The following is a 20264-nucleotide window of genomic DNA, read 5'->3' on the forward strand; positions in this document are numbered from 1 at the left end:
CTTTGCTGAGTGGATGATGGAAAGGCCTGCTATTGCTAAACCTGTTTCTTCACCATTATTTAAGCCTTGTTGAGGCTTTTGTTGATCCTTCCATGAGAAATTTGGATGATTTCTCCATGAGGGATTATAGGTGTTTCCATAGTGTTTACCCATGTAATTCACCTCTGCTATTGCAGGGTTCTCAGGATCATAAGCTTCTTCTCAGAAGAGCCCTCTTTAGTACTGTTGGATGATTCCTTCAATCCATTCAGACTCTGAGAGATCATATTGACTTGCTGAGTTAATATTTTATTCTGAGCCAATATGGCATTCAGAGTATCAATTTCAAGAACTCCCTTCCTCTGAGGCGTCCATTACTTACAGGATTCCTTTCAGAAGTGTACATGAACTGGTTATTTGCAACCATGTCAATGAGTTCTTGAGCTTCTGCAGACGTTTTCATTAGGTGAATGGATCCACCTGCAGAATGGTCCATGACATCATTGATAATTCAGACAGACCATCATAGAATATATCCAGGATGGTCCATTCTGAAAGCATGTTAGAAGGACACTTTTTGGTCAGTTTCTTGTATCTCTCCCAAGCTTCATAGAGGGATTCACCTTCCTTCTGTCTAAAGGTTTGAACATCCATCTAAGCTTACTAAGCTTTTGAGGAGGAAAGAACTTGGTAAGAAGCCGTGACCAGCTTATCCCAAGAGTTCAGGCTATCTTTAGGTTGAGAATCCAACCATATTCTAGCTCTGTCTCTTACAGCAAACGGGAAAAGCATATGCCTGTAGACCTCGGGATCAACCCCATTGGTCTTAACAGTATCATAGATCTGCAAGAATTCAATTAAGAACTGAAAGGGGTCTTCGGATAGAAGTCCATAAAACTTGCAATTCTGTTGCATCAGAGAAACTAATTGAGGTTTCAGCTCAAATTGTTTGCTACAACGGTAGGGATTGAGATGCTTCTTCCATGTAAATTGGAATTAGGTGTAGTAAAGTCACCAAGCATCTTCCTTGCATTGTTATTATTTTCGGCCATGCCTCCTTCTTTTTTGAAAATTTTTGTCAGATTTTCTCCAAATAGTTGTGCTTTAGCTTCCCTTAGCTTCCTCTTCAGAGTCATTACAGGTTCAGGATCAGCCTCAACAAGAATGTTCTTATCATTGTTCCTGCTCATATGAAAAAGAAAAAAACAGAAAAGAAAATATGGAATCCTCTATGTCACAGTATAGAGATTCCTTTATGTGAGTAGAAGAAGATATGAATAGAAGAAGGAGAATCCAAACACAAGGGTGAGGAGTAGTTTCGAATTCTTGGGTGAAAAAGGGGTGTTAGTAAATGAATAAATAAATAGAAGGAGGTGAGGGAGAAGAATTTTCGAAAATTAGATAAAATAAAATAAAAGTATTTTTGTTTTTAAATTAAAAATTCGAAAATTAAGCAAGGAAAATTAAATCAAATTAAATTAATTTAAAACAAATAGTTAATTGAAAAGGAAATTTTAGAAAAGGGGAAGGTGATTTTCGAAAATTAGAGAGAGAATTATTTAGGTAGTTTTGAAAAAGATATGATTGAAACAAAAGGATATGATTAATTGAAAAAGATTTGAAAATTAATTTTTGAAAAGATAAGAAGTTAGAAAAGATTTTGAAATTGATTTTGAAAAAGATATGATTGAAACTTAATTTGAAAAAGATTTAAAAAAGAATTTGAAAAGATTTAATTTTTGAAATCAAAGTTGATTACTTGACTAACAAGAACTAAAAAGATATGATTCTAGAGTTTAAAGATTGAACCTTTCTTATTAGGCAAGTAACAAACTTAAAAATTTTGAATCAATCACATTAATTGTTAGTATTAATTTCGAAAATCTGAAATAAAAATAAGAAAAATATTTTGAAAATAATTTTGAAAGTTTCAAAATTTATAAAAGAAAAATGAAAAAGATTTGTTTTTTGAAAAAGATTTGAAAAAGATAGAATTTTTAAATTGAAAATTTGATTTGACTCATAAGAAACAACTAAATTTTAAAAAGTTTTGAAAAAGTCAACTTAAATTTTCGAAAATTTATGAGAGAATAAGGAAAAGATATTTTTTTTATTTTTTTTTGGATTTTAATAATGAAAGAGAAAAACATCAAAAAGACTCAAGATATAAAAATTTTGGATCAAAACAAAGGAAACATGCAAGAACACTTTGAATGCAAAGATGAACACCAAGAACACTTTGAAGATCATGATGAACATCAAGTATGTATTTTTGAAAATTTTCAAGATAAGAAGAACATGCAAGACACCAAACAAATTAAAAATGCATATGAAAAACTAAAAAGACACAAAACAAGAAAATATGAAGATCAAACAAGAAGACTGGCCAAGAACAACTTGAGGATCATGAAGAATGCAATGCATGAAATTTTCAAAAATAGTTTTCAGAAAATTAAAAAGATGCAATTGACACCAGACTTAAAACCTGACTCTAGACTCAAACAAGAAACACAAAATATTTTTGGTTTTATGATTTTATTAAAAAATTTTTTAGTTTTTTTTTTCGAAAAATATTTTGGAAAAAACGAAAAAGAAGAAAAATATTTTTTTTGTATTATTTTCGAAAATAAGAAATAAAAAGCTTAAAAATAAAATTACCTAATCTGAGCAATAAGATGAACCGTCAGTTGTCCAAACTCGAACAATCCCCGGCAACGACGCCAAAAACTTGGTGCGCAGAAATCGTGACGGTTCCATTCCTTGGTAACGGTGCTAAAAACTCAATATGCACGTTCATGATCTTAGTTCTTTGACACAACTTCGCACAACTAACCAGCAAGTGCACTGGGTCATCCAAGTAATAAACCTTACATGAGTAAGGGTCGATCCCACGGAGATTGTCGGCTTGAAGCAAGCTATGGTCACTTTGTAAATCTCAGTCAGGCAGATTCAATTGATTATGGAGATTTAGTAATTAAAAGATAAATAAAATATAAAATAAAGATAGTGATACTTATGTAATTCATTGGTGAGAATTTCAGATAAGCATATAGAGATGCGTTCGTTCCTCCTGAACCTCTGCTTTCCTATTGTCTTCATCCAATCATTCATACTCCTTTCTATGGCAAGCTGTATGTTAGGCATCACCGTTGTCAATGGCTACATCTTGTCCTCTCAGTGAAAATGGTCCAATGCGCTGTCACTGCATGGCTAATCATCTATCGGTTCTCGATCATACTGGAATAGGATCCATTGATCCTTTTGCGTCTGTCACTACGCCCAGCACTTGCGAATTTGAAGCTCGTCATAGCCATCCCTTCCCAGATCCTACTCAGAATACCACAGACAATGTTTAGACTTTCCGGATCTCAAGAATGGCCGTCCATGGATTCTAACTTATACCACGAAGCTTCTGATTAAGGAATCCCAAAGATACTCATTCAATCTAAGGTAGAACGGAAGTGGTTGTCAGGCACGCGTTCATAGGTTGGGAATGATGATGACTCTCATGATCATCACATTCATATTGAAGTGCGAATGAATATCTTAGAATCAGAATAAGCTTGAATTGAATAGAAAAACGATAGTACTTTGTATTAATTCCTGAGGAACAGCAGAGCTCCACACCTTAATCTATGGTGTGTAAAAACTCTACCGTTGAAAATACATAAGTGATAATGGAGTTCATTGGTCTCAGCCCCAGAGGGGAACCCGAGTCACCAAGGCTAAAAATGATCCGAAGATGTAAATACAATAGTAAAAAGTCCTATTTATGCTAAACTAGTTATTAGGGTTTACAGAAATGAGTAAATGATGCAGAAATCCACTTCCGGGGCCCACTTGGTGTGTGCTTGGGCTGAGCATTGAGCTTTACACGTGTAGAGGCTTCTCTTGGAGTTGAACGCCAGTTTATAACCTGTTTCTGGAGTTTAACTCCACTTTGCAACCTGTTTCTGGCGTTTAACTCCAGAATGCAGCATGGAACTGGCGTTGAATGCCAGTTTGCATCATCTAAACTCGGGCAAAGTATAGACTATTATATATTAATGGAAAGCCCTGCATATCTACTTTCCAACGCAATTTAGAGAGCGCCATTTGAAGTTCTGTAGCTTCAGAAAATCCACTTTGAGTGCAGGGAGGTCAGAATCCAACAGCATCTGCAGTCCTTCTTAAACGCCTGAATCTGATTTTTGCTCAAGTCCCTCAATTTCAGCCAGAAAATACCTGAAATCACAGAAAAACACACAAACTCATAGTAAAGTCCAAAAATGTGATTTTTATTTAAAAACTAATAAAAATATACTAAAAACTAACTAAATTATACTAAAAACTATGTAAAAACATTGACAAAAATAAATTTTGGTGGAAAAATAAATTTCTCCCAAAACACACAAATCTAACCGGCAAGTGCACCGGATCGCATCAAGTAATAAAAACTCACGGGAGTGAGGTCGATCCCACAGGGATTGAAGGATTGAGCAATTTTAGTTTAGTGGTTGATTTAGTCAAGCGAATCAAGTTTTGGTTGGGTAATTTGTGATTTGCAGAATGTAAATTGCATGAAATTAAAGAGAGCAAGAAATTAAATTGCTGAATCTTAAAGAACAAGAAATTAAATAGCGGAAACTTAGAATGCAAGAAATGTAAATTGCGGAACCTTAAAGTGCAAGAAATGTAAACTGCTGGAATTGTAAAGGGAATTGGGGATTGGATTTGCAGAATTTAAACAAGGAAAAGTAAAATTGCATTAAACAGAAGAGTAAAAGGGAATTGGGATTGAAACGGATCTTGAAGCAGTAAAGTAAATGAATATTAAAAGCAAGAAACAGAGAATATAAAATTGAGATCTCAGGGCCCAGAGACTAGAAAACCAAGTCTAGATCTCAATGCCTTCCTAGATCCAACAAGAACAATTGCAAAGAAAATGTAAATTGCAAAGAAAAGAGATGAAGAGCAATTAACAGAAAATTAAATTCAATTATGCAGTGAGTAAAGCAGAGGGATCCAAGGATGAGATTGAAACAGAATTTCTTCAATTCTCCAACCCAAGATCCAAGACAAGTGTAATTGAAATTGAAAGCAATAAAACTAAGAGGAAGAGAAGTGAATTCTCCTTCCCCAAGACAAAGAAATTAAAATTCACTCAATATCCAAAGCTCTCCGAAAACTATTATGAAAATTCCAAAAGAAAGCTCCCCGAAGAACTTGAATTCTATCCTATTTATACACTTTCTTCAAATGATCTTCAAGCCTTGAGTTGGGCCTTTGCTCTTGGTGGAATTGGGTTGAAAGAGGCCTTGGTTGATTGCTCTTGAAGTTTGAAGAAGAACCAAAGTGAACCAATTGAACCGGTTTTGAGGTTAGCAAAAGTTGGACCAAAAGTTGGAGCTAAAGTTAGGGGTCTAACTTTGGCTCCAACTTTTCATAGCAGCACACACAACTTGCTGGTATGAACGTTGGTGCCAACGTTAGGGGTCTAACTTTGACCCTAACGTTGGCCTTGCCTTGTGTGCTAGTGGCGCCAACGTTAGCCACCAAGTTAGGGGGCTAACGTTGGCGCAAACTTTTGCCCCTCTCCCTTGTATTTTCATGTGCCAACGTTAGCCTCCAAGTTAGGGGGCTAACGTTGGCGCAAACATTGGATGGCCAGGGAGGAATTTATGTGCCAACGTTAGCCTCAAAGTTAGGGGGCTAACGTTGGCGCAAACTTTTGGTGCCCAGGGGAGAAATTCATGTGCCAACGTTAGCCTCAAAGTTAGGGGGCTAACGTTGGCGCAAACTTTTGGAGCCCAGGGGAGAATTTTCAAGTTCCAACGTTAGCCTCCAAGTTAGGGGGCTAACGTTGGGGCTAACTTTTCAACCAAAAGTTTGTGCAAAAGTTTGATGCTAACTTTAGGTCCAGCTTCTTGCTTCCTGGTTCAATTTCGCTTATTCCATTGTCCTCTCTTCACTCCTAGCCAATCCTTCTTGCTTCAACCTTTCTCCAAGCTTTCTTCACCTATCATTAATCAACCAAACTCATCAAAGCTATGCTCAAAATCATGAGATATTCATTCTTTCACAATATGCAACAAATATAGCATAAAACCTCATGAAATGGCATGAATTCATATATGGTTGATTCAATCAAGGGAAACATGAAAATCTACCTAATTGGCTTGCTTGTAGCTCAAGAAAGTGCATAATTCTAATGAAAACAAAAGAAAAAGACTAGTTAAAATAGGCTAGGATGACTTGTCATCACAACACCAAACTTAAAGCTTGCTTGTCCCCAAGCAAGAAAAGATTTATTGAGAAGAAAGAATGAAATGGAAGAGGATGTTCATGCTAGCAGAGTATTATTGATAGTTCATGGGGTTTTGTGTGGATATGCAAATACTCACTTCTTATTGACTCCTAGGCCTAGAAAGTCTCCTTCAAGCTTCAAGTGACATAATGCTATGACCTCTCATTATTCCTTTATCCTTGGCTATTACTTTGTTCATAAGCTTTATTTGAGTGTCATGTGTAACAAGTTCATTTTCTTTATTTTATACTTGACACATTATTCACTATAGACACTTGGCTCACATTCCTTCTTAGAACATTGATGCCCAGCACCTCTTTGGGTTACTAAATGCCTTGTAGTTAAGTTGCTCTTGATAGTGGACTTTCAGCTGATGATCCCGGGTTAGTTAACCCAAGTCACCAAGTGTTGAAGCACTCCAAAGAGCTTAATAATCCAAGCAGATCCTAACACAAAGACACCACAGGCATATATTCTAAGGTTCAAGCTATTGGTGTCCAGCTTTGTTTCTTTTTGTTTTTCTTTTGTTCTGCTATTTTTTTTTTGGCTATCTTTTTTCTTTCCTTCTTTTTGTTTTTCTTTCTAACCAAGGAATTTAATTCAATTGAGATTCATAGACAGTAGGCCACTCTTTACTTAGAAGGAGATATCATGGCTCTTTATTCATTAAAAGTGAGCTATTATACAATCACACACATACCACCACTTACTTTTATTCTACTTCTATCTAACAGAAACCATCTTACTTCATATTCAAGCATTTCTTTTATTGAATTTAAAGTGTAGGGGACAAACATGCTTCTTGTCAAGTGAAAGTAAACACACAAGCATACATATAGACTAGTTTACTTGTTCTAAGGGAAGTTTGAATCTGTTTGAACTAAATGAACACTTTATCAAGACATCAATCAAAAATATTTCCCAACAGTAAAGGTTAAGTATAGATACAACCTATTGGTTTGCATTTCTTTTGTTCTTCTTTCTGTTGTGCCCCTGTTTGAGTCTTTATGCATGGGATCTTCAATTGGTGGTTAACTCCCACTTAATTCCTTGCTACTTCTTCTGATTCAACAGGTTAACTCTGGGCAAACTTTTGTATCCTTGCTAAAGGTTATGATATTGGGACTAAACAAAAATAGTTAAGTTGTTGAATAATCTGTTTGATTGCTTGGAACTAGCAATGTGCAGGAAGTTAGAATGAAGTTTTAGTGGAACACCAAACTTAGCATCTTGCATTCTCCCTTCGATTGTTTTTGGTGTGCAACTCCAAACTTAGCTTCTTGCAACACATAGCAGTTATCCAACACTCTTATTGAAAAAGTTATGAAAAGAAAACTACCTCCGGTTGGGTTGCCTCCCAACAAGCGCTCTTTTATTGTCACTAGCTTGACATCTTTCAATTCTTTTTAAGAGGGCTGTAGGTGTTGAACCTCTTTTTCCTTATCCAATTGTCCTCCCAAATACAGCTTTGCTCTGTGACCATTTATTGTGAATTGATTCTTTGTTGCCTCATCTAGCAGTTCAATACTCCCATAGGGAAAAACCTTTGTCACCAAGTATGGGCCAGTCCATTTAGACTTCAGTTTGCCAGGGAAAATTTTAAGCCTCGAATTATATAGGAGCACTTGCTGTCCTGGCTTGAATTCCTTCTTTGTGATCTTCTTGTCATGCCACTTCTTAGCTTTCTCCTTGTATATCTTCGCACTTTCATAAGCCTCTAGTCTAAATTCATCCAACTCATTTAGTTGTAACAACCTTTTTTCTCCTACAGCTTGGGGATCAAGGTTGAGGAGTTTAGTGGCCCAAAAAGCTCTGTGTTCAAGCTCTACAGGGAGGTGGCAGGATTTGCCATACAATAGCTGAAAGGGTGACTTGCCAATAGGAGTTTTAAAAGCTGTCCTATACGCCCACAATGCATCCTCTAGCTTTCTAGCCCAATCTTTTCTTGTGATTCCCACTGTTTTCTCTAGGATCTTCTTTAATTCTCTATTTGCAAGTTCAGCTTGGCCGTTAGTCTGAGGATGGTAAGGTGTGGCTACTTTGTGAATTACTCCATATTTGTGAAGGAGTTTCTCCATTTGTTTGTTGCAAAAGTGACTACCACCATCACTAATAAGACCCTTGGGCACTCCATACCTAGTGAAAATGTGCTTTTTAAGGAATTGGAGGACGATCTGTGCATCACAGGTGGTTGTGGCTATGGCTTCCACCCACTTTGAGACATACTCCACTGCTACCAGGATGTATCTAAAAGAATAGGAAGGAGGAAAAGGCCCCATGAAATCAATTCCCCATAGATCGAACAATTCTAATTCTAAGATAAAGTTTTGAGGCATCTCATTCCTTCTTGTTAATCCTCCTGCTTTCTGGCATTCATTACATTGGTGTACATATTCTCTGGCATCCTTGAAGATAGTTGGCCAATAGAAGCCACTCTGCAGTATTTTTGCGGCTATTTTTTCTGGGCCGAAGTGTCCACCATAAGCTGAACCATGACAATGCCACAAGATGTCCCTCACTTCACTTTCAGGAATACACCTTCTGATCACTCCATCAGAGCATCTCTTGAATAAGAAGGGTTCATCCCATGAAAATTTCCTTGCTTCGTTGATCAACTTCTTCACTTGTTGCTTAGAGAATTCTTGCGGTATCTTCCTTCCCACTTTGTAATTTGCTATGTCAGCAAACCAAGGTGCTTGCTGGATCTGCAGAAGGTGCTCATCTGGGAAGCTTTCATTTATGGGCTGGGATGCTTTTTGACTTGTTTCATGTGGTAGCCTTGACAGATGATCAGCGACCTGATTTTCAGTGCCCTTCCTATCTCTTATCTCAATGTCAAATTCTTGTAGGAGCAGTATCCACCTGATGAGTCTTGGTTTAGCATCCTGCTTTGACATCAAATACTTAAGTGCAGCATGATCAGTGTAAACTACAACTTTGGATCCTATCAGATATGATCTAAACTTATCAAATGCATAGACTACAGCTAGCAACTCTTTTTCTGTTGTAGTGTAATTTCTTTGGGCCTCATTCAATACTTTACTTGCATAATATATGACATGATGCAAATTTCCCTTCTTTTGCCCAAGTACAGCACCAATTGCAATGTCACTTGCATCACACATGAGTTCAAAAGGTAATTCCCAATCTGGATGTGTGATGATTGGTGCTGTTGTGAGTCTATTTTTTAAAGTTTCAAATGCATGCTGGCAGTTTTCATCAAAAACAAAAGGGTTATCAAGCATTAACAGATTACTTAAAGGTTTGGCTATTTTTGAAAAGTCCTTGATAAACCTTCTGTAAAATCCGGCATGCCCCAAGAAACTTCTAACAGATTTCACATTAATTGGTGGAGGGAGTTTTTCTATGATCTCAACCTTTGCCTTATCAACCTCTATCCCTTTTCTTGAAATTTTATGGCCAAGAACAATCCCTTCGGGTACCATGAAATGGCATTTCTCCCAGTTCAAAACCAAATTAGTTTCTTGGCACCGTTTCAAGACAAGAGTTAAATGGTTTAGGCAAGCATTGAAATTATCACCAAAAACAGAGAAGTCATCCATGAAGACTTCTAAAAATTTTTCGACCATATCAGAAAAAATGGAGAGCATACACCTTTGAAATGTGGCAGGGGCGTTGCAGAGCCCAAAAGGCATCCTCCTATATGCAAAAACTCCAAATGGACATGTAAAGGCAGTTTTCTCTTGGTCCTTGGGGTCCACCACGATTTGATTATACCCAGAATATCCGTCCAAAAAGCAGTAATAGGCATGCCGGCTAACCTTTCCAGCATCTGATCAATGAATGGGAGAGGAAAATGATCCTTCCTGGTGGCATCATTCAATCTTCTATAGTCTATGCACATCCTCCACCCAGTCACTGTTCTAGTAGGGATCAACTCATTCTTCTCATTAGTGATGACCGTCATCCCTCCCTTCTTTGGTACAACTTGAACCGGGCTTACCCATGGGCTGTCAGATATTGGGAAGATTATCCCTGCATTCCACAACTTCATTACTTCCTTCTGGACAACTTCCTTCATTGTAGGATTTAGCCTTCTTTGCGGTTGAACCACTGGTTTGGAATTATCTTCCAAGAGGATCTTATGCATACATACTGCAGGGCTGATTCCCTTCAGGTCATCAATGGTCCATCCTAAAGCATCTTTATGAGCTTTGAGTACGTCAAGAAGTTCTCCTTCTTCCTTCTTTGTCAGGGATGAATTAATGATTACTGGGAAGCTCTCTGATGCGCCAAGGAATGCATATTTGAGATGGGTGGGTAAAGGTTTCAGTTCTTGTTTTCGCACATCTTCATTGCTATCTTGTCTTTCATCTTGCTCAGTGAAGGTCTCAGCCACTTGTTCCTCTGTTGCCCCTTGATTTCCTTCTTGCTCTTGAAAATTTTCTTCCACTGTTTCTTCCACCAAACTGTCTATCATATCCACTCTTACGTAATCCTCTTGCTCAGGAGCGTTTTGCATTGATTTGAACACATTTATGATCATTTGTTCATTATGGACCCTGAAGGTCATTTCTCCTTTTTCTACATCAATGATGGCCCTTGCTGTGTGTAGAAATGGCCTTCCCAGAATGATTGAGTCGTTTCCTTCTTCTTCAGTGTCCAAAATTACAAAGTCTGCTGGGAAAATAAACTCCCCAACCTTCACCAACAGATTCTCCACAATTCCATTGGGTGTCTTGATTGATCTGTCAGCCATGACTAGTGACATCCTGGTGGGTTTAAGTTCTTCTATGGCAAGTTTTCTCATCATTGAGAGAGGCATTAAATTGATGCTGGCACCCAGGTCGCAGAGAGCCTTGTTGAGAATTATCTTGCCAATAGTGCATGAGACTACAAAGCTTCCCGGATCCTTAAGTTTTGGTGGAATACCCCGTTGAATCACAACACTGCATTCCTCGGTGAGTAATATGGTTTCCCTTTCAAGCCAACTTCTTTTCTTGTTGATAAGATCCTTCAGAAATTTGGAATATAGAGGCATTTGCTCAAGTGCTTCAACCAAGGGAATATTGATTTCCAGCTTCTTAAAAATCTCAAGGAATTTGTGAAAATGCTGGTCTTTAACCTCTTTGTTAAACCTTTGGGGATATGGCAGTGGAGGTGTGATGCTTTTTCCTATTTGCTGCTGTCCCTGAGCTACTTCCTTTGAGCTATGTGGCTGGTTATCTTTCTCTTTAAGGTTCTCAGTGCCTTTGTTTGGCATCATAACTTGCTCCTTAGCTTCATCTGCCTTTGTTTGATTCTCATCCTCCGTTGGCTCTTTGATGTTCTCTGCTTGCTTCCTTGTAGTGTCATTGTTGCTTATCAATGTTCTCCCACTCCTTAATTATATTGCCTTGCATTCCTCCTTTGGATTTGGAATTGTGTCACTGGGCAGTGAGTTGAAGGTCTCTCAACAGATACTTGCTTGGAGAGTTGCCCCATCTGTCTCTCTAGGCTCTTCAGGGAGGCTTCCTGATTCTTGGTTACCATTTCTTGGTGTTTCAACATTTTGTCTATCATGGCCTCCAAGTGAGTGATTCTTTGGGCTTCAGGTGATACTTGAGGTGGGTTATGAGATGTGGGTGGTGGATGGTAGGCATTTTGGTTGGTGGGTTGGTTATTAGATTGGTATTGGTTGAGGTTGGGGTAGTTGTTTTGAGGTTTTCTGTAGGGGTTTTGGTTAGTTTGCTGCTGGTTGTGGTTTTGGTTGCTTCTTGGGTTGTGTTGGTTTGAGTTCCTCTGCCATGGTTGTTGGTTTTGGGTATGGTTATCTCCCCATCTGAGGTTTGGGTGGTTTTTCCAGGATGGATTGTATGTATCACCATACACTTCATTTGTTCCTTGGTTGTGCATATACTGTACTTGCTCTTGTTGTTGTTCTTCTTGAGTTTTTTCACTCTGTCCCCATGTGGTTGATGGTTGGCTGGTGTTAACTGCTGCAACTTGGAGACTATCAATCCTCTTGGCCATTTGCTCAAATTATTGTTGAATTTGCTGCTGCATCATCTTGTTTTGAGCCAGGATTGAATCCACTCCTTCTAGCTCCATTACTCCTCTCCTTTGTGATGGTTGGCGGCCTCTTTGATGAGCAAAGAAATATTGGTTGTTGGACACCATATCAATGAGTTCTTGAGCCTCTTCTGCAGTTTTCATGAGTTGCAAGGAACCTCCAGCTGAATGATCCAAAGCTTCCTGGGATTTCAGTGTTAAGCCTTCATAGAAGTTTTGAAGCTTCTCCCACTCATTAAACATGGCAGGGGGACATTTCCTGATCAGAGCCTTGTACCTCTCCCATGCCTCATAGATGGGTTCGGCCTCCATTTGTGTAAATGTTTGTACCTCAGCCTTTAACCTTATAATCCTCTGAGGTGGATAAAATTTGGCAAGAAACTTAGTTACCAAATCATCCCAGTTGTTAATGCTGTCCCTTGGAAATGATTCCAACCATTGAGTGGCCTTGTCCCTGAGAGAAAATGGGAATAGCATCAGTTTGTAACTGTCAGGGGGCACTCCATTAGTTTTGACAGTGTTGCATATCCTCAAGAAAGTGGATAAATGTTGGTGTGGGTCCTCAAGTGGTCCTCCACCAAAAGAGCAATTGTTATGAACCAAAGTGATGAGTTGTGGCTTGAGTTCAAAATTGTTGGCATTGACATTTGGAGACAAGATGCTGCTCCCACAATGTCTAGGATTTGCAAAGGTATAGGAAGCCAAAACTCTCCTCTGGGGTGGGTTGCCATTGTTGTTGTCTTCTCCACCTGGTGGATTGGTTAAATGATCCTCCATCTCTTGGAATTCTTCGTCTGATTCCTCTTCTCCAACAATATTTTTCCCTCTTTCAGCTCTTCTTAACCTCCTGAGAGTTCTTTCGTCTTGTTCATGAAAATTGGGTATGATTCTTCTTGTACCTGACATACAAGCAGAGCATGAGGAATGCACAAAACCAGTGACACTTCAATTTACTGCCAGATTGAAGTGTTAGTTAGTTTAAGCAAAAAATCAAACAGTTAGTGGGTTAATCAAAATTAAAGAAAAAGTGCTTGATCTAGATCACCACTTCGCTTAATCATTGTCAATCTAATCAATCCCCGGCAACGGCGCCAAAAACTAGATGAGTATTTTGGTGGAAAAATAAATTTCTCCCAAAACACACAAATCTAACCGGCAAGTGCATCGGGTCGCATCAAGTAATAAAAACTCACGGGAGTGAGGTCGATCCCACAGGGATTGAAGGATTGAGCAATTTTAGTTTAGTGGTTGATTTAGTCAAGCGAATCAAGTTTTGGTTGGGTAATTTGTGATTTGCAGAATGTAAATTGCATGAAATTAAAGAGAGCAAGAAATTAAATTGCTGAATCTTAAAGAACAAGAAATTAAATAGCGGAAACTTAGAATGCAAGAAATGTAAATTGCGGAATCTTAAAGTGCAAGAAATGTAAACTGCTGGAATTGTAAAGGGAATTGGGGATTGGATTTGCAGAATTTAAACAAGGAAAAGTAAAATTGCATTAAACAGAAGAGTAAAAGGGAATTGGGATTGAAACGGATCTTGAAGCAGTAAAGTAAATGAATATTAAAAGCAAGAAACAGAGAATATAAAATTGAGATCTCAGGGCCCAGAGACTAGAAAACCAAGTCTAGATCTCAATGCCTTCCTAGATCCAACAAGAACAATTGCAAAGAAAATGTAAATTGCAAAGAAAAGAGATGAAGAGCAATTAACAGAAAATTAAATTCAATTATGCAGTGAGTAAAGCAGAGGGATCCAAGGATGAGATTGAAACAGAATTTCTTCAATTCTCCAACCCAAGATCCAAGACAAGTGTAATTGAAATTGAAAGCAATAAAACTAAGAGGAAGAGAAGTGAATTCTCCTTCCCCAAGACAAAGAAATTAAAATTCACTCAATATCCAAAGCTCTCCGAAAACTATTATGAAAATTCCAAAAGAAAGCTCCCCGAAGAACTTGAATTCTATCCTATTTATACACTTTCTTCAAATGATCTTCAAGCCTTGAGTTGGGCCTTTGCTCTTGGTGGAATTGGGTTGAAAGAGGCCTTGGTTGATTGCTCTTGAAGTTTGAAGAAGAACCAAAGTGAACCAATTGAACCGGTTTTGAGGTTAGCAAAAGTTGGACCAAAAGTTGGAGCTAAAGTTAGGGGTCTAACTTTGGCTCCAACTTTTCATAGCAGCACACACAACTTGCTGGTATGAACGTTGGTGCCAACGTTAGGGGTCTAACTTTGACCCTAACGTTGGCCTTGCCTTGTGTGCTAGTGGCGCCAACGTTAGCCACCAAGTTAGGGGGCTAACGTTGGCGCAAACTTTTGCCCCTCTCCCTTGTATTTTCATGTGCCAACGTTAGCCTCCAAGTTAGGGGGCTAACGTTGGCGCAAACATTGGATGGCCAGGGAGGAATTTATGTGCCAACGTTAGCCTCAAAGTTAGGGGGCTAACGTTGGCGCAAACTTTTGGTGCCCAGGGGAGAAATTCATGTGCCAACGTTAGCCTCAAAGTTAGGGGGCTAACGTTGGCGCAAACTTTTGGAGCCCAGGGGAGAATTTTCAAGTTCCAACGTTAGCCTCCAAGTTAGGGGGCTAACGTTGGGGCTAACTTTTCAACCAAAAGTTTGTGCAAAAGTTTGATGCTAACTTTAGGTCCAGCTTCTTGCTTCCTGGTTCAATTTCGCTTATTCCATTGTCCTCTCTTCACTCCTAGCCATTCCTTCTTGCTTCAACCTTTCTCCAAGCTTTCTTCACCTATCATTAATCAACCAAACTCATCAAAGCTATGCTCAAAATCATGAGATATTCATTCTTTCACAATATGCAACAAATATAGCATAAAACCTCATGAAATGGCATGAATTCATATATGGTTGATTCAATCAAGGGAAACATGAAAATCTACCTAATTGGCTTGCTTGTAGCTCAAGAAAGTGCATAATTCTAATGAAAACAAAAGAAAAAGACTAGTTAAAATAGGCTAGGATGACTTGTCATCACTAACTAAATTATACTAAAAACTATCTAAAAACAATGACAAAAAGCGTATAAATTATCCGTTCATCAGAGGCCCTAAAGGTGAAGGTAGTAGAGACCCTTGAAGTCGAAGGAGTGGTTGAAGAATTAGTGAAGGAATACATCAAAGAGGAGTCTGATCTTGTCTTAGAGAAAGAGGAGGCCCAAAAAGTGGAGGTAGGAAAAACCCTTGAAGATGAAGGAATAGTTGAAAGAAGTTGTCATGGAAGGGAAATCATCAAGGATGAGTACAATTTTATACTAGAACAACTGGACAAAGCAGTAATTATTGAAGAGAAAGAAGTGGTTGAAGACTTAGGAGATCCTGAACCTCGATGGGAAAGTCCAATCATAGAACCTCCTTCCAAGACATTTGAATTTGATGCCAAAAAGGGTGTACAACCTCCAAGGCATATCATGGCTAAAGACTTTAAAGAGTTTGATCAAGAGATGGAGATTAAAGAAGAAGAAGCACAACCTCCCATGCCTTTGGTGAACAATGAAGAAGAGATCAAATTGGAAGAAAGCTACCAAGAGGAAGAGGATGATATTGAAGAAGCTTACAAAGAGGTGGAAATTGTCAAAGAAGAGCCCAAGGGAACGGAGCTGGAAATCACCTTGCCAAAGTTATTGGAGACCTCTCCCCTAAAGCCATCACCATCCATCCCTTCGTTCAAGTGGGTAAATCTCTCATCTCTAAGCTTAATTAGCCCACTTGAATACGCTTTGCTTGAGACGGATGGGCAACTTAGAGCTCTTTGTGGCTATAAGAGCAAGTGGGAGATGGTTAGTGGTAGGAATTGTCATGCAATGTTCAATATGGTTGCATGCTCCAAATTGAAGTACAAAGGTTGGTACAAAGCTCAACTGAATGGGTCTAGGAAGTTGTTTGACCGCTTTAGTGAGAATTTCAATTGCGTGCCACCTGGATGGAATCATGATGATCAACAAGAAGACGGGTGCAAAGGCAAGGTCTGGGACCCCGGAATTCAGTATAGAAATCAACACTCTTGGGGCCTTGTCACTTGCTTTAACCTGCTTGAAGGCTTTCTGCTCCTAGTTTGGGATCCCAGAGGCCATTGGAATTACAAACATTGGTGGAGATTCCTGGATGAGTTCAAGCACAAGCCACCATAACAGGGATCTCACCAAATGTCCAACTTAAGGACAATAACTAAAAGTGCTAGGTGGGAGACAACCCACCATGGTATGATCGTTCCGTTCAGTCTTAATTTTATTTTTGCTTTATTTTATTTTTATAATGTTAATGACTCTTCTCATAATTCCTGCATATAGCTGCATAGTCATCTACATTTTGCATTTCCATACTGCATATATAAAAAAAACACACGCAAGCGACGCGTAAGCGTCGCTGACGCGTCCGCATCACCAGTGCGTTGGGAAGAAAACAAATTGAACAGAGAGTCACGCGAGAGCGTGGTTGGAGGCGTGCCTTAAGCACAAACATGCCCACGCGACCGCGTCACCCACGCGGCCGTGTCATTTGGAAAATAAGCCTCCCACGTGTCCGCGTCACCCACGCGAACGCGTGCCCCAAAAAAATCGACATAAAAGAGGTGTATGGCAGCAAGTTATGATGGAGCTGGGCTGGAATGATGCTGGAAACACCAGCCCTATCACGCGGCCGCGTGCCCCACGCGGCCTTGTCGTTTTACAAAATCAGGCCATTCACGCGATCGCGTCACCCACGCGAATGCGTCACCCCAAAATTTGGCAAAATGAGTATAAAACAGAGAGTTGTACTTACACGAGGCTGCACTCGCGCCAATCGCACAAATCAGGCCACGTGATCACGTGACCCACGCGTCCGCGTCACCTGAACTTCTCGCACACCACGCGACCATGTCACTCACGCGTCCGCGTCACATGCGGCGCACAGCTTATCCAGATCAGCCAAATATCTTATCTTTTCTTCCCCAATCCTAATTTTTCTTATCCTTTATTACTTTCTTCTTCTTCATCTTTTTAACCTCTCATCCCTCTTCACTTCCATTCTATTTTACTTAATTTATTTGCATACTTTTATTCATTGCATTTTAATCTTTTTTTGCATATTTTTATCTCCTTTTCTAAATTTATTTTTCCATTGGTGTTAAATTTTCTTATTCAACTGTTACATCTTTTCTTGAATTATTCTGGTGCTTCATGACTTGTTTTATTCTGATTGGGTATTATTATTCATAAGTCAATGTTATTCCTTTATGATACTTGCATTCCATTTGCATTGACATGAACTTACACTATCTTTCATTACCCACACTCCTCCCCTTTGTTGCAAATTTTGCACCACTGGTATGCCATGTGCTTCTATTGTTTTCTCACTTGCATGTTGTAGCTACCATGTAATTGAGACCCTTATTATTTGGCATTAACACCCATATTTTATTTGTTTTCTATCTTTGTTTCTGGGTTACTTTTCTTCTTTTCCTCTTCTTTCAGGATGGCCACCAGGAAAGGAAAGGAAAAAGGAAAGCTTCTAAATGGGGAGACAAACAAGTCTATCTGCACAATCCTTGGAGAAAAGCGTCAGTTGGAACCACCCATCCACTTGCACATCTTAGCATGCACCGACGACGGTGCAATCTGATGACAAGTCATCTTAGCCTATTTTCACTAGTCTTTTTCCTTTGTTTTCAATTGATTTTATGCACTTTCTTAAGCCATAAGCAAGCCAATTGGGTAGATTTCCATGTTTCCTTTGATTCAATCAACCATGGATGAATTCATGCACTTTCATGAGATTTTATGCTATAATTGTCATATATTATGAAAGAAACACAATCTCATGATTTGGAGCATAGCTTTGATTGTTTTGATTGATTGATGATAGGTGAAAAGAGTTTTGAAGAAGGTTGAAGGAAGAAGGAATGGCTAGGAGCAAGAGAGAACAAAAAGTTTGAGCCAAAGTTTGCCTCAAACTTTAGCTCAAACTTTTAGAAGAGTTGAAAACATTCCAGAGAAAAAAAGCTTGAGCCAAAGTTTGCCTCAAACTTTAGCTCAAACTTTTGATAGAATTGAAAACACTCCAGAGGAAAAAAGCTTGAGCCAAAGTTTGCCTCAAACTTTAGCTCAAACTTTTGGGAGAAAAGCTTGAGCCAACGTTTGCCTCAAACTTTTTGGCAAACGTTGGCATCACAAAACCAACACCCTGGAGGAGAAAAGCTTGCGCCAATGTTTGCCTCAAACTTTTAGCAAACGTTGGCGCCACACTTGCACACCCTGGAGGAGAAAAGCTTGCGCCAACGTTTGCCTCAAGCTTTTTGGCAAACGTTGGCGCCACACATTTACACAGGGGGACCAACGTTTGAGCAAAAGTTTGACCTCAAACTTTGGCCCAAACGTTGGTAGAAGCAAGTGAAGCCATCTGGTATAAAAAGTTTGAGTAAAAGTTTGCCTCAAACCTTTACTCAAACTTTTTATGATTTCAACCCGGTTCACAATGGATCTTTCTCCAACTCCAAGAGCAATCAACCAAGGCCTTTATCAACCCAATTCCATCAAGAGCAAAGGCCCAATTCAAGGCTTGAAGACCATTTGAAGAAAGTGTATAAATAGCTTAGGATTTAAGTTTTTCGGGGAGCTATTTCCGGAGAGAATTTTGGAACACTTACAGAGAGCTCACCTTTACATTTTTTAATTGTTGCTTTAGAATTCTAGAGAATTGGGAAGGAGAATTGATCTCTCTTCTTCCTTGTTCTTGCTCAGCACTCTTTACTTTTCTTGTTTTGGATCTTGGGTGGAGAATTGAAGAAATTCTGTTTCAATCTCACCTTGGGATCTTGTTTAATTTTCAGCATTGAGTTTCCATTTCTGTTAATTGCTTCTTCTTCTACTTTCTCTGCAACTTACTTTTCTTTATTTCCGATTGCATCATTCTTGTTGGATCTAGGAAGGCAGTGAGATCTAGACTCAGCTATCTAGTCTCTTGAGTCCTGAGATCTACAGTTTTCAATTTCAATTTCCTTATTTCGTCGCTACACCAAGCTTTTTCTCAATTCCGTTTTAGATCCGGTTTAATTCAAGTCATCTTCTACTTTTCTGTTTATTGCATTTTACTTTTCCTTATTTGATTTCTGCAAATCCCATTCCCAATTCCCTTTACAATTCAAGCCATTTACATTTCTTGCACTTTAAGATTCTGAAATTTACATTTCTTGCAATCTAAGTTTCTACAATTTATATTACTTGCACTTTAAGATTCAGCCTCTTTAATTTCTCTGCACTTTAAATTCTTGCCAATTGTCCCTCTCCCTTTTAATTTCATGCAAATTAGCTTCTGTCAAACACAAATCACTCAAATCAACCCTTGATTCGCTTGACTAAATCAACCACTAAACTAAAATTGCTCAATCCTTCAATCCCTGTGGGATCGACCTCACTCCTATGAATTTTATTACTTGATGCGACCTGGTGCACTTGCCGGTTAGTTTTGTGTGTTTGGGATTCGTTTTTCGTTTTCCGAAAATACACATCACAATCTTTAAGTGTGGGGAGGTCGATACCGATCTCCGTGGGTTAGTACTTTCCTGTCTCAACACCAATGTTTAAATTTTCTTTGTAGTTAGTTGTTGCATTTGCATGTTTGATTGCATATTTGTTTGATTTTGTGCATATTTTACCACCACTTGGTTAAAGTAATATTTTCTTTTTTCAAGAAACTTTTTAGAGTATTTCACTAATTCGAATTAAAATTTTTATTAAACTTGTTTGAAGAAATATTATACTAGAACATGATTTTGAGCTCGAACACACAAAACCTGTGAGATTTTGAGCCTAATTGATTGGTTGCATTTTATCAACCAACATTGTATTTTTGGTGTGTGTTTTTCTCTCTAAAATTGTGATCTTTGTCTTGCTTAATTCTATATTTCCATTGTTTGATGTATGCATGCACTTATGTGATTGAGGCCTTGTTTCACTAAGCTTACATACCCATATGGCCTTAACCTTTCATT

At 38.6% G+C, this 20264-nt stretch overlaps 1 non-coding gene across 1 annotated transcript; it reads left to right on the forward strand.

Annotated features, from left to right (window-relative positions):
- Positions 1 to 534: 534 nt before the first annotated feature.
- LOC112752259 (small nucleolar RNA R71) lies at positions 535 to 641 on the forward strand. Its single transcript, XR_003176706.1, has one exon. It is a non-coding gene; the product is annotated as a small nucleolar RNA R71 (small nucleolar RNA).
- Positions 642 to 20264: the final 19623 nt, after the last annotated feature.

Source organism: Arachis hypogaea, chromosome 15 (genome assembly GCF_003086295.3).
Source record: "Arachis hypogaea cultivar Tifrunner chromosome 15, arahy.Tifrunner.gnm2.J5K5, whole genome shotgun sequence".
NCBI classification, from domain to species: domain Eukaryota; kingdom Viridiplantae; phylum Streptophyta; class Magnoliopsida; order Fabales; family Fabaceae; genus Arachis; species Arachis hypogaea.